Genomic DNA, 12121 nt, shown 5'->3' with positions numbered 1-12121 from the left:
TGAAGGGAAATGGAGAAGGAGTGGACCTGGAGGAGAGAGGAGGCAAGAAGGAGAGGCAGGGAGGAGAGGAGGGAGGGAGGGGAACCGTCAGTGAGGATGTAATGTATGAGAGAAGATTAAATAAAAAATAAGGTGTAAGGGTGTCTTTCCCAACATTGCAATAATAATAATAATAATAATAATAATAATAATAAACCTATGGAAGAAAAAACCTGCTGTGATTTAAAACGTAATTTTAAAACATCCATTTTATTATAAATACAAAATCAATTTTTTCAGCCTTAGTGTTTATGTGAGCATGTGTATGATGTTGGGGTCACATAGGTCCACGCACTATGACATGTGTCTGGATGTTAAAATACAATGCTGGGTACTGGTTCTCACCATGTCTGAGACAGGGTCTTTTGCTAGCTGATCCCAGGGCATCTGGAGATTCTCCTGCCTCTACGTTCCTTCTCACAGTAGGAACATTGACATTACAGACAGCTACCCAAAATTCCTAGCTTCACTTAGGTTCTGGGGATTGTGACTAAGGTCCCTCCCATAGCAAGCACTTTGACACAGCTTCTAAGTACTTTTGTTTGCGCCTTTATTTGGCTATCTCCCACTCTCTTCTATCTTTAGTCATTTTCCCCAATTTCTTCTTGGGTCAGATAGTCTGAATGTTTCAGACCTTTTGGATGACCTATTGTACAGTCTAACTCGGGTAACCTTGCACACGGCCCCCAGGAAGAACTCCTGATGGCATTTTAAAATACAGACCAACCCTGCTGCTTATTGCTAGCCAGCACAGTCCATCCATCAGACAGCTGTCACCTCCCCCTCACAGCATTGCAAAGACAAACTTCTCTTCAGTTCTCTGAGGCTGAGCACGTGGCACCCAGTAACACGATCACGTTTGTTCAAAAAAAGATTTTCACCCTGAGACTCATAGTCGCGGAGTGCCAGTTGCCTCTCAGAGGAAGAGGCAAATCCCCACATGTGAGGACATAGGCTCTCTGCTCCTGGTCTCTCTTAGGTGCCAGTTCCTGCCACTATCTGAAGGGTCTCTCTTCTCCATGTTCCCTCCCACATATCTGTCACACTGTCCCAATAAATGCACCATGATTGTACCCCACTGTTTGTTGGGTACAATTCTGTGGAGAGTGTAAACTAGTGAACCTGGAATGATCTGTGTGTGTGTTTTATGTGTATGTGTATATGGTGTGTGTGTGTGTGTGTGTGTGTGTGTGTGTGTGTGTGTGTGGTATATACATGTGTGTATGTGTGTGGTGTGATTTGTATGGGATAGCCCATCCCTCATCCACTGTGGTGATTTGTGTATTCTGGCTAGATCTTTGTCTTGTCCACTTGTTGGTTCTGTCTTCTTGGGTCTCATCAGGTGATACAAAATTTCATGTCACTCTCTGAGAGCATTTGCAAATTGAACAGAAGCAAAAACACAGCTCCACACAGGACCAGGACTCCACCACTGCCATTATAAAATTATCCACCATATACTTACTTTTGCTACTTTAAAGTACTATGTCTCTCTCTCTCTCTCTCTCTCTCTGTATGTGTTGTGGTGTGTGTGTGTGTGTGTGTGTGTGTGTGTGTGTGTGTGTGTGTGTGTGTGTGTTGCCCAGATATATGTCTATGCACTGTCTCAATGCGTGATGCCCACAGAAGCCAGGCAAGGGGTCAGATACCCTGGAACTGGAGTTACAGATGGGTGAGCCATCATGCGGGTGCTGAGACCAAATGCTGGTCCTCTGGAGCATCATACATTAATCATTAATCATTAGTCCATCTATCCAACCCCAAGTTTTATTTATGTTAAGTTTTAAAGAGGGGTTCCTTTGGTTGGTTTTAATATACCACATCTCCAAACCTTTTACGGAGAGGGCAGCTGTTTGTCCTTTGCCAGTTTGGTAAAGGTGAGATTATATTTCCCAGAATTCCCTTCCCTGTGATGTCCAGGCCAAGAGAATGTCCTGCATGCTTAATAAAAGAGACTGAAGGCGTAGCCTTCTCATCTCTGAAGCCCACCTGGCTACAGCAGGTGAGACAAGCGGCTTCCAGCTTGAACTCGTCAGCGGGTTGCACAATCATTTCTTCCGGTCTTCCGTCTTCTCAGCACCCGGTACCTGGTTGCAGCCCTTCCAAGTGGTACCAACAGAGGAGTGACCACCCACCACCTCCCTTGCCCCTCCCACTCCTGCAGCAGTGCAGCCTAAAAAGTTCCAGAATCCTAGCTAGGACTTCCTCCTTCATCTTCTATGTTAGCTTCATTGTTGATTTTCCTCACCATAGCAAAACTATTATTCCTGCCATGGCGCCCTTATCCCCGATCATGCATAGCTGCTCTGCCAGTCCAACCCAAAACATGACGACATTACCTGCATCTAATAAATGATCTCCCCCACCAATCCATCGTGTAAGGGAGCAGAGTGCACAGAACACCAGCTTCAACCCTAGTCATCCGTCCTCCAGACCCAGCTGACCCCAGCTGCAAAGCATTGTACATTCCCAGACATAGTCTGAGTTACAAAGAACAAAGGGCCACCCCCAAGTCTCCTTATATCACGGCTTCAACCCCATTTATTAAAGTAGTGCCAAAGAGAAATCACCCCAGGAGTATCACAGCTCTTAACTCATGTAAGTCAGTGGTAGAGAGGCCAGCAGGCGGTTGAATATTTCTTCCCGGTGACCCAAAAAAGTCTTAATCGCCACTGGACTTGGTGTTGTCATTTTGATTTGCTCATAGTTTTAGCATAGAATGCAGCCTTTACAAGGGAGCCTGAGATGTTCTTTATTTTCTCTGTGTTAAATGCTCGATCCCTTAACTCAGTGTCAGAGCCTAAGGAGATGCATTTGTCCACTGTGATTCAATGACTCTGAACAGCTATTTCAGGGGACATTAAGGGATATGCCGCTATCTCACGGTAAGTACTAAACAACATATTTCCTTGCATATCTCTCTTCAAATAAATAATTTAAGTAATTATTTGAGAATTTCATACAATGTATTTTGATATTTACCCCCAACACCTCCCCTTAACTCTACCTAGATACACCCTACCTCTCTACCCTTTGGACTCACATCCACTTTTATATTTAAATTTAAATTTTATTTATATTTATTACATTTTATTTTATACATGTGGATGCTCTGGCTGTATGTGTGTGGCTGGGATTTCCAACCCTAATAAACCCATATAAAAACACAATCCAGTTATTATAATTACAAGCTAACATTGTACTAACCTATTATCCAGCTATGAACCCCTTGCTACTTACAGTTTCTCCCAGCCATGCAGTTCTGGTCCATTGAAGCTTCTCCTCCTCTTCCTCCACCCTCCCTCTCCCTTTCCCATTCTCTTCTTCCTCTCTACCTGGCCCCCTACTCTCGAACCTCCAGTCCCACCTTTTACCTCCACTGCACGATCTCAGGCACTAGCCTTTTATTGACCAGTTAGGATGGGGAGAAGGTTCACATGACATCATCTGACTACATAACGGACTGTTCTGTAGGGAGCAACCCCTCTTGAGGAAGCAAATATTAACATTGAATACAAACAGCATCATGCCAACGCACTATGCACATGTGTCTGTAAGCCACGTGAATGCCTGATGTCCTCAGAGGGCAGAAGAGGATAAACTAAAACAGGACTTACAGATGCCTGTGAGCTGCCATGTGGAAGCTGGGAGTTGAACCCAGGTCCTCTGCAAGAGTAGCCTGTGCTCTTAACTCCTGAATCATCTACTCTCTCTCTCTCTCTCTCTCTCTCTCTCTCTCTCTTTCTCTCTCTCTCTCTCTCACACACCCACACACACACTCACACACACACTCTCTCTCATACACACACACTCACACACACACACACCACACACACACACACACTCTCTCTCATACACACACACACACTCACACATACACTCTCTCTCTTTCTCTCACTCATACACACACACACTCACCCTCACTCTCACGCACACTCATATGCACAGTCACACTCACACACACACATTTAAATTTAACATCCCATCAACTTCAATCTGTGCCCCGCAAATACTTCTCAATATGGTCATGCACTGCAGCACAGTTGAATTAGCAGGAACCACACCCTTAATGAAGCTGACCCTCCCTCCCACAGAATCCTTCAATAGTCCATAGTTTTCAAACTGGATCTAGGGGCTTCCACAAGAAAGAAACATATCCGTGGTACTGTGAATCTGGTCAAGAATCCAAAACTGGGACACTCATAGGCCCAAGGGATGTATTATTATTATTCTACTAAATGTGGTATCAAGCTTCTCTCTAAATTTGTATCTCTATACTAGTAGGGTAACTGTCAGACTTAGTAAAAAAACAGGACCCCAAAATGGCACTGATGGTGGTAATGCTTCAAGATGATGGCTCGGGTCCCACCTGGGCTGGTCTTTGCTACAAACCAAAAACGTAAATCTCAACGTTCTTCAGAGTCCTTAACAGATTGCCGTATGTCCCAGGTCACAGATATGCACCCCTCCCCCCTGCCTGGAAAGTCTCCACACTGAAGTCTAACAGCCTTAGCTGTTTCAGCCCCCAAGCTGCACACCCCTGTCACTTATCTGTATAAAAGCCAACAAACTTTTGTGCCTAGATGCTGTTCTCTATTCTCTGAGGAAGCCCAGCAGTTTATCTTCAATGAACTACTTTTCTCTCCAAGGAGTGGCCTTGTTCAGTGGTTCCTTGCTTACGCAACCCTCATCAGAGAAGTCTCTTTGTGCAGTGGACAGCGGTTAACATAGAAACAACTGTCCAAAGTGTAAGAAATAAGTGTGTGTGGGGAGTGTTTTCCCTAAATAGGATATCTGTAACACACTCGTGCACACCACAAATGCACACACATGCACAGCATATAAACACACAGCTTAAAGACATATGCCATACACACACCACACAAATACATACAAACACATACACATGCACACATACCACAAACATATGCATCACACAAACACAACCATACACATGTATCACACAAGTTCATATAAATCATATGCACCACGGACAAGTATACATACATCACACAAACATATGTGTACACACACACACACACACCACACAAACACACACACACACATCACACAAACAGGCATAGACACACACCACACAAATACACATACCACATGAACATATACAAATATACAAATAAACACAGCCCCCATACTGTACACACACTACACAAACATACACACCACACAAACATACACACATTACACAAACACACAGCAAATACATACATATCACACAAACACAAATAAACATACATCTACGTTTATATAAACACATACATACATACCACACACACACACCACACACACAAACACACATGAACATACATCTACGTTTATATAAACACATACATACACCACACACACACACATATATACTGCATAAATGCCCACACATCACAGAAATATGCACAAACATATAACAAATATACACACACCACACAAGCACATGGACACACACATCACATATATAAACACACACACATCACACACACACCATACACATACACCACACAAACACACACACAAACACATACACCACACACACATACACATATACATCACAGGAGGGGGACAGGCTCAGAGACCAGCACAAGAGAGGGGATGGAAAGTCTGTCAGAACTAGAAGTTGGGGTGACCAGGGTAAAACTATCTTTGGGACATGGTAGGAAGCTACACATAGGAACACAGCAGCTATGGCTGGCTGCCTGCACAAGAACAGTTAACATTCATGCAGGGAGTAGGAAGGGCTCCATGTGCATCCTAATGAGGTGCACATCTTTTATAAAATCAACCATCCCTGAGTAGCGAAGGTGTAGGCAGGGACAGTGGTTCTAGAATGAGGCCACCTTAGCCATCTGGATAGTCTGAGCCTGAGAGAAGGGAGGTGACATGGCTATTCATATCCATGTTGGGTTTCCTTTCGCTGCTCTTTCAAATTACTGCATGCTCAGTGGCTTGAAACGAGGAGAATCATATTGCGATTTCTATCCCAAGTGGTGACTAAGTCCTAGAGGTCAGCCGGGTTAGCTCTTCCTGGCAACCTTCCAATCTCTTCTAGAACCTTCAGGTTGCCCTCATTCTTCTGCTCATTGTCACTTCCATCTTGGAATGCAGTTTTTTATAGCATGTCTCTGAGCCCATATCCAGTTCACACCCTCCCGCCTCCCTCTTTCATTCGTATGGACACTGACTGGTGAAGACAAGTTCTATTCCCAGTCTGATCAGAAGTTAAGGTCATGCAGTTATGCCGCAATTGTTCATGGCCTTCAAAAGAAAGACTACTTCTGTTGTTTTGTGACAATTTCTATGGAGCCATGATAGACCAAATCATGACTATCACCCAAATCCACCTTGATAAGCCAGTGAGCTTATCGAGGTTATTTACAAGAATGTGGGTGAGGGGCTATTTACAAGAATAGAAATGATACAAAGACATTATCATAATTCACCCACATCATTAGAAAAGCTAGGAACCTCAAGCACTCCACACAGCCTTCAGGCATCTTGACAAGTTGATAAGTATCCTTCCTAGATGACTCAGTTGTTCTGAGGCTCTTCCGGGTAGCTCAGGTGATCTCTGTTTCTTCCAGGGGCTTATCTTGTCTGAGACATCTCTTATCCATCTCTACAGCTGTTATACATTTGGTGAGGTGTGGGGAATGGGAAGTGGTGAATCTGCTTAGTTTCAGGAACTTCCTGAAGCCCTTCATCTGTTTCTTTCCGAGGCTTAAGAAACTTCCCTTCAGGATAGAAAGATTGTATCTTAGAGAAAATTGTTTCTCAGCAACCATTTAAGGCAACAAAACCTGTCTGGATAGGTTTTTATGTCTGACCCCTCACACTAAGTCCATGACAGACAAATGAAGTGAAGAAATGGGACGCTTGACGTTAACGTTCATTTCCAGAAACAAAATCACACCATTGCCCTGATGTGCAGGTTACTGTTTTGGGCACGGTAGAAGGAAGAGGTGAGGGTAACTCCAAGGGTCCTCTTCCCTGCAGGGTTCTAAGTATCATAGTTCCAGTTTCACCCAGGGAATTCTGGAAGGCAGGAATCAGATTCCCACCCACAAAGACAGGCAGCCAACCACAGGAACAATGCATATTTAGAATATCACTGTGGTGAGAGGGCATCAGAAGGCATCAGAGGGCATCAGAGGACATCAGAGGGCAGTGCTGGAAGAGAGATTGGTGGTGAGTATGTGTGAGGAGGGGACGCCAAATTATTCCTGTCTTATTCTGCACAGAAATGGGACCAGCCTGTTAAGTGTTATGTTTAACTTTCCTGAGTACACTGTGCACACATGCCAAGAAACCAGACAAGACAGAATGCTCATGGATTAGTAGATGGCAACAATAACCATAATGAAATAAAGCTCCTGTGTTTTAGTCCAAATTTCTCAAGGGCATAGCTGCTAACTTTTATAGAATATGCACCAGTATTTATTTATTTCCAGTCCTGTTTACCCACTTCAAGATGAAGTTAGATCTTTCCATGTAAAGTCAGTTGGCTCTTTTCTCTAGGAGCCTGTGTCCTAGCAGCGTGTTCCTAGCAGCATGTGGCCTAAAGTTGGATCTGTAGTGCACACCTCAGACTTCAAGGGACTCCGAAGGCTGTAGGAGAGTCTCTAGTGCTTCACTGCAATTCTTCATTGGGAAGCGGGGATATCCTCCTGGCTGTGGACACCTCCCTCACCTCTCCGGTTACATTTTATGTGTTGGGGGGAGTGGCGCGGGAAGCTGGGTCTCCAGAACCGGTTGCTGAAACCACAAGGAGCAGCGAGCCCTAGAGGATGCGGAGGAAAGAAGAACCTGGAATGGAGGGAGCCTGAAAGTGAGAGCTCAGAGGAGGCCTGAAAAAGTTGTCTGGGTGCGTCCCCGAGCCAAGGCTGTCAGTGGGCGGGGATAGGGGCGGGGCGCAGTGAGAGGTCCAGGCCAGTGCGCTAGGAGGTGGGGGTTGTGGGGAACGACAGGGAGGAGCCTAGAGCCTTAGGGGTCGCCTTCTGCAAAAAAGGAAGCAGCAAGATGATAGTCTCCTGTTTGGGAATTTGTCAGGCTCTACAAATGTGTCCTAGGTGCAAATTGGAGATCGACCGATACCGCGGCGGGAAGGGGTGGGATAGGGGGAGCTGGTCGCAACCCTTCTTCTCACGGGAATGCTTCACTCAGCGGTGAGTACCCGCACAATCCATGGGGTGCAGCTAAGGAAAAGCCTCCTTTATCCATGGTGGCTTTCTTACCCAAACTCAGTTGCCCTGTGACTCTGGAAGGGAAAGAGTCTTACCCCAGGCTCACCTTCCCAGCAACCCGGTCCTAGCCCGGCCCATTACCTGTGCGGATAAAGAAGGAACTGAATTTCCCAGAGTCCTGTTTCTGGAAACCTGTCACTACATCCCTTCTCTATACCTGGACAGTGATGGGGGCTTAAGGGTCCATCTGGGACACATTACCGAAGCTGGCACTTTCTCTAGACAAGTGTACTTTTGTCAGGTTCAGGATAAAGAATCACGTTCAGTATAGTGACGCTGAAAAGTTGCTTTGACTTCGCAAAGTCATTAGGCGTGCCTGAGAATCGTCCTTTAGGTTGGAAGTTTTCAGACCACGCAGCTAGACAGTTTTCACCTCTCTGTAGAGCTTTAGTTTTGCAGCGTGTGGACATTTCCCCCCCCCTTTTCACTTCGTTCTTTCATTCCTTCTTTTTGAAGCAAGATTTCTCTGAACTCGTGCAGAAGAATAAAGCCGTAGGAACCAATAGAATACGGAACGAGCTGAGCATGCAAGGCAGAGAGAGACCCAGACTGAAGTCCAGGAGTCCCACTCAAGCAAAGAGACAAGCTGTAAGGGGGTGGGGGTGGGCTGCTGCCGCAAGCCTGGCCTGTTGGAGGAGAGTTGGAGAGATGGGAGAAGAAGGCGGTCTGGCCAGATACTGGCAGACCAGCTACACTGGAGCTGGTGACCCAGTCTTCTCTCCTGCCGCCTCCTCCTCCTCCTCCTCCCCCCCCCCCCTCCTCCTCCTCCTCCTCCCCCCCCCCTCCTCCTCCCCCCCCCTCCTCCTCCTCCTCCCCCTCCTCCTCCTCCTCTTCCTCCTCCTCCTCCTCCTTTTCTCCTCCTCTTATTCCTTCTTCAGTAGGGTGTGGCTTCTGGGTGCTCACATTTTCTTGGTGTGTACTTAGTGTGGGGAGGTGCAAACTTTATTATTTCCTAGTACCTAGAGGGTGGGTGTAATGCCTGGAGCTATGGAATCTCTGGCCATCGGGTGATATTGGAACATAACTTCTTTTAATTTTCAAATGTAATTAATGAATCAATTTTAGGTATCTGAGTGGTCTGTGCACCATATGCATGTCTGGTGCCAGCAGAGACCAGAAAAAAGCATCAGAACTAGAGTTACAGATGACTGTGAGCTGTCATGTAGGTGCCAGGAATTGAACTTGGGTCTTCTGCAAAGGCAGCCAATGCTTTTAACTGCTGAACCATCTCTCAAGCCCCAAGCCCCTCTTTTAAGGGTTTAGCTACATTAAGAGATCAGACTCTAGAGTGCAGGGAGGACGATTGGCTGGAGGCCACAATTGCTGTCTGAGAAGAGCTGGAGCGGGTGCATGGCTCTATTTGGAGTGTATGGGTATATTGTATATGTTCGGTTTATCAACTCATGGATAAACTAAAAGAAATCATCTCTTTAGAGATTAAATTTATGTGGCTATGTAGTCACCCTCCAGGAAAGCTACCATTACAAACAAGACATAGAACATTCCATGACTCATCAAAGTTCATTCACACTGGATACGGCCTTGCCTCCCACAGAAACATTAGATTGCATGGAAACACTTTGGTGTTTGGCTTCTGACCATGTGAAATAGCTTGCTCACTCGCTCGCTTGCTTGCTTGCTTGCTTTCCTTCCTTCTTTCTTTCTTTCTTTCTTTCTTCCTTTCTTTCTTCCTTCCTTCCTCCCCTCTCTCCCTTTCTTTCTTTCTTTCTTTCTTTCTTTCTTTCTTTCTTTCTTTCTTTCTTTCTTTCTTTCTTTCTTTCTTTCTTTCTTGGATCAGACCACAGATGTGTCCAGTTTCTTTTACTGTGCAAATGGTAGTGAATGAAAGACTAGATGCTTTCTCTCATGCAGAATCTAGATTTAAATGTGTGTGTGTGTGTGTGTGTGTGTGTGTGTGTGTGTGTGAGAGAGAGAGAGAGAGAGAGAGAGAGAGAGAGAGAGAGAGGACTATGAGAGGCAGGTGTGGGGGAGGGGAAGATAAGTGGGATTCAGGGGATATGAAATGGAAGGAGGGACTATTTGGTGGGGAGGGGGAGGAGGACCAGCATAAGGAGGGAAGGGGTGATGAGGGAGGGGGTGAGTAAACAAAATATAATGAAGTAGATGCAAAGGCATGCCATGATGAAATGTGACACTTTGCCTACTGACTTTTAAATTACATGAAAAAATAATAATCTAAAAATAAGCAAATATCTGTTGAAAAGACAATTTCAGGCTCATCCATGCAACTCAGTTAGTTCTCCTGTTGCTGTGATAAAATTCCCTGGTAAAAGCAAATTAAGGAATCAAGAGGGTTTCTTATTATTTTAAAAGATTTATTTTTATTATTTCAAATCTATGCATATATGTGGTTGTCTACCCATGAGTGCAGGTGCCTGTTAGAGACCTAGTGCCTGTAGAGATAGAAAGAGGACGTTGGACAGAGGCATCAGAACCCTTGGAACTGGAGCCACAGATGTTTGTGAGCCACTTATGTATGTGCTGGGAACCAAACTCTTGGTCCTTGGAATGACCATTGAAGGTGCTCAACCTTTGAGCCATCTCTCCAGCCTGGAAGGTTTTATTCCAGCTCACTGTTAGTGTCCTAACATGGACACCAAGGCAGCAGGAGCTTGAGGCTGCTGCTGTTCACATGACATCCATGGTCAGGAGGAGTGGGAGGTGGATGCTGGTACTTGTAGGTTGATGGTCTTATGCAGGTGAAGGCAGACACAAGATAACCCGAGACCTGCCATTGGATGAGAAGAAAAAGAGGCAGGAACAGAGGTGTTAGACGGAGAGGGAGGAGCAGAAAGAGAGAAGCAACATGGAGGCAGACGTAAATGATCCTAGTAGTGCATCTCTGCATAGATACAGGTTGTCATGAATATTTCTTATATATTTGGTTGTGAGCCTAGCCTTCAATGGCTGACCCATCTCTCCAGCCCATCATGAATATTTCTTTTCTTTTTTTTTTTTTTTTTTTTTTGGTTCTTTTTTTCGGAGCTAGGGACCAAACCCAGGGCCTTGCGCTTCCTAGGTAAGCGCTCTACCACTGAGCTAAATCCCCAGCCCCTCATGAATATTTCTTAAGGGATGGATTTCTATAGGCAAGTTTATCTTATTTATGTGGGCGGTTTATATCCTTATCAATTGGTTGCAAGTTAATTGCGTGGATGCATTGTACATTGAGTATTTAACATGTAAATCTGGTTGTTGGGCTACAGTTTTGTAGGGAGCCGTATTGGATTTGGGCCTGGCCACTTTTTGACTGCATGGCTCAAAGTGGCTAGGTGACACTGGGCTGTTTGGCCACAGATATTCACCCCTAAGATGACGGCCATAAGGTCTTGAGATTGTTGGACAAAAGCCTCTCCCATGAATTTACAGCACAGGAAGAGAACATTCAAGGGATGCCTCAGCTCGAGCAGATACCAATTATCTCCTGAGTCAACACCCGGAGTCTCCACCGCCTGATCTCTTTGCCTCCTGCTATCTCTGCCTATACCCTCATCCCTCCATCCTTCGTGTTTCACAAAGGACACTCCCCCTACCTGAAAGCCTTAAAAGCTGTAACTTTCACCCCAATAAACAAGATCTTGACAACAGAACTTTTGCTTGGTCTCCTTCTCTTCACCCCCATTTGGCCCACAGGTAGAAAGCCTCTTTGGGACCCTGAATAACTGGGTCCCTGCTGGCGGGGACACAGTTTGTTGAGTCTTGATATTACTGGGTAGCTGGGGCCAGAGTTCCTGTCTGGCAAGGGCTGACCAGGGTGACTAGAAATGGGAGTGGAGAGACCGCTGGAGCCAGAAGATAGCTAGGCTAACGTG

General features: G+C 45.4%; 1 long non-coding RNA gene across 3 annotated transcripts; it reads left to right on the top strand.

The window, feature by feature from the left end:
• The first annotated feature begins 7586 nt into the window (after nucleotides 1-7586).
• On the top strand, nucleotides 7587-11899 carry LOC120095951 (uncharacterized). 3 transcript variants are annotated; one of them, XR_005491932.2, is made up of 3 exons: nucleotides 7587-7909; nucleotides 8745-8876; nucleotides 11679-11899. It is a non-coding gene; the product is annotated as an uncharacterized LOC120095951 (long non-coding RNA). The 3 variants fall into 3 exon arrangements; XR_010056512.1 differs by lacking the exon at nucleotides 7587-7909 and adding an exon at nucleotides 8006-8210 and having other exon boundaries at nucleotides 8749-8876; XR_005491931.2 differs by lacking the exon at nucleotides 7587-7909 and adding an exon at nucleotides 8026-8210.
• The last annotated feature ends 222 nt before the right edge of the window (nucleotides 11900-12121 follow it).

Source organism: Rattus norvegicus, chromosome 12 (assembly GCF_036323735.1).
Source record: "Rattus norvegicus strain BN/NHsdMcwi chromosome 12, GRCr8, whole genome shotgun sequence".
In the NCBI taxonomy this organism is placed as follows: Eukaryota; Metazoa; Chordata; class Mammalia; order Rodentia; family Muridae; genus Rattus; species Rattus norvegicus.
Note: the sequence above shows the minus strand (reverse complement) of the source record. Positions and strands in the feature narration are given on the sequence as shown.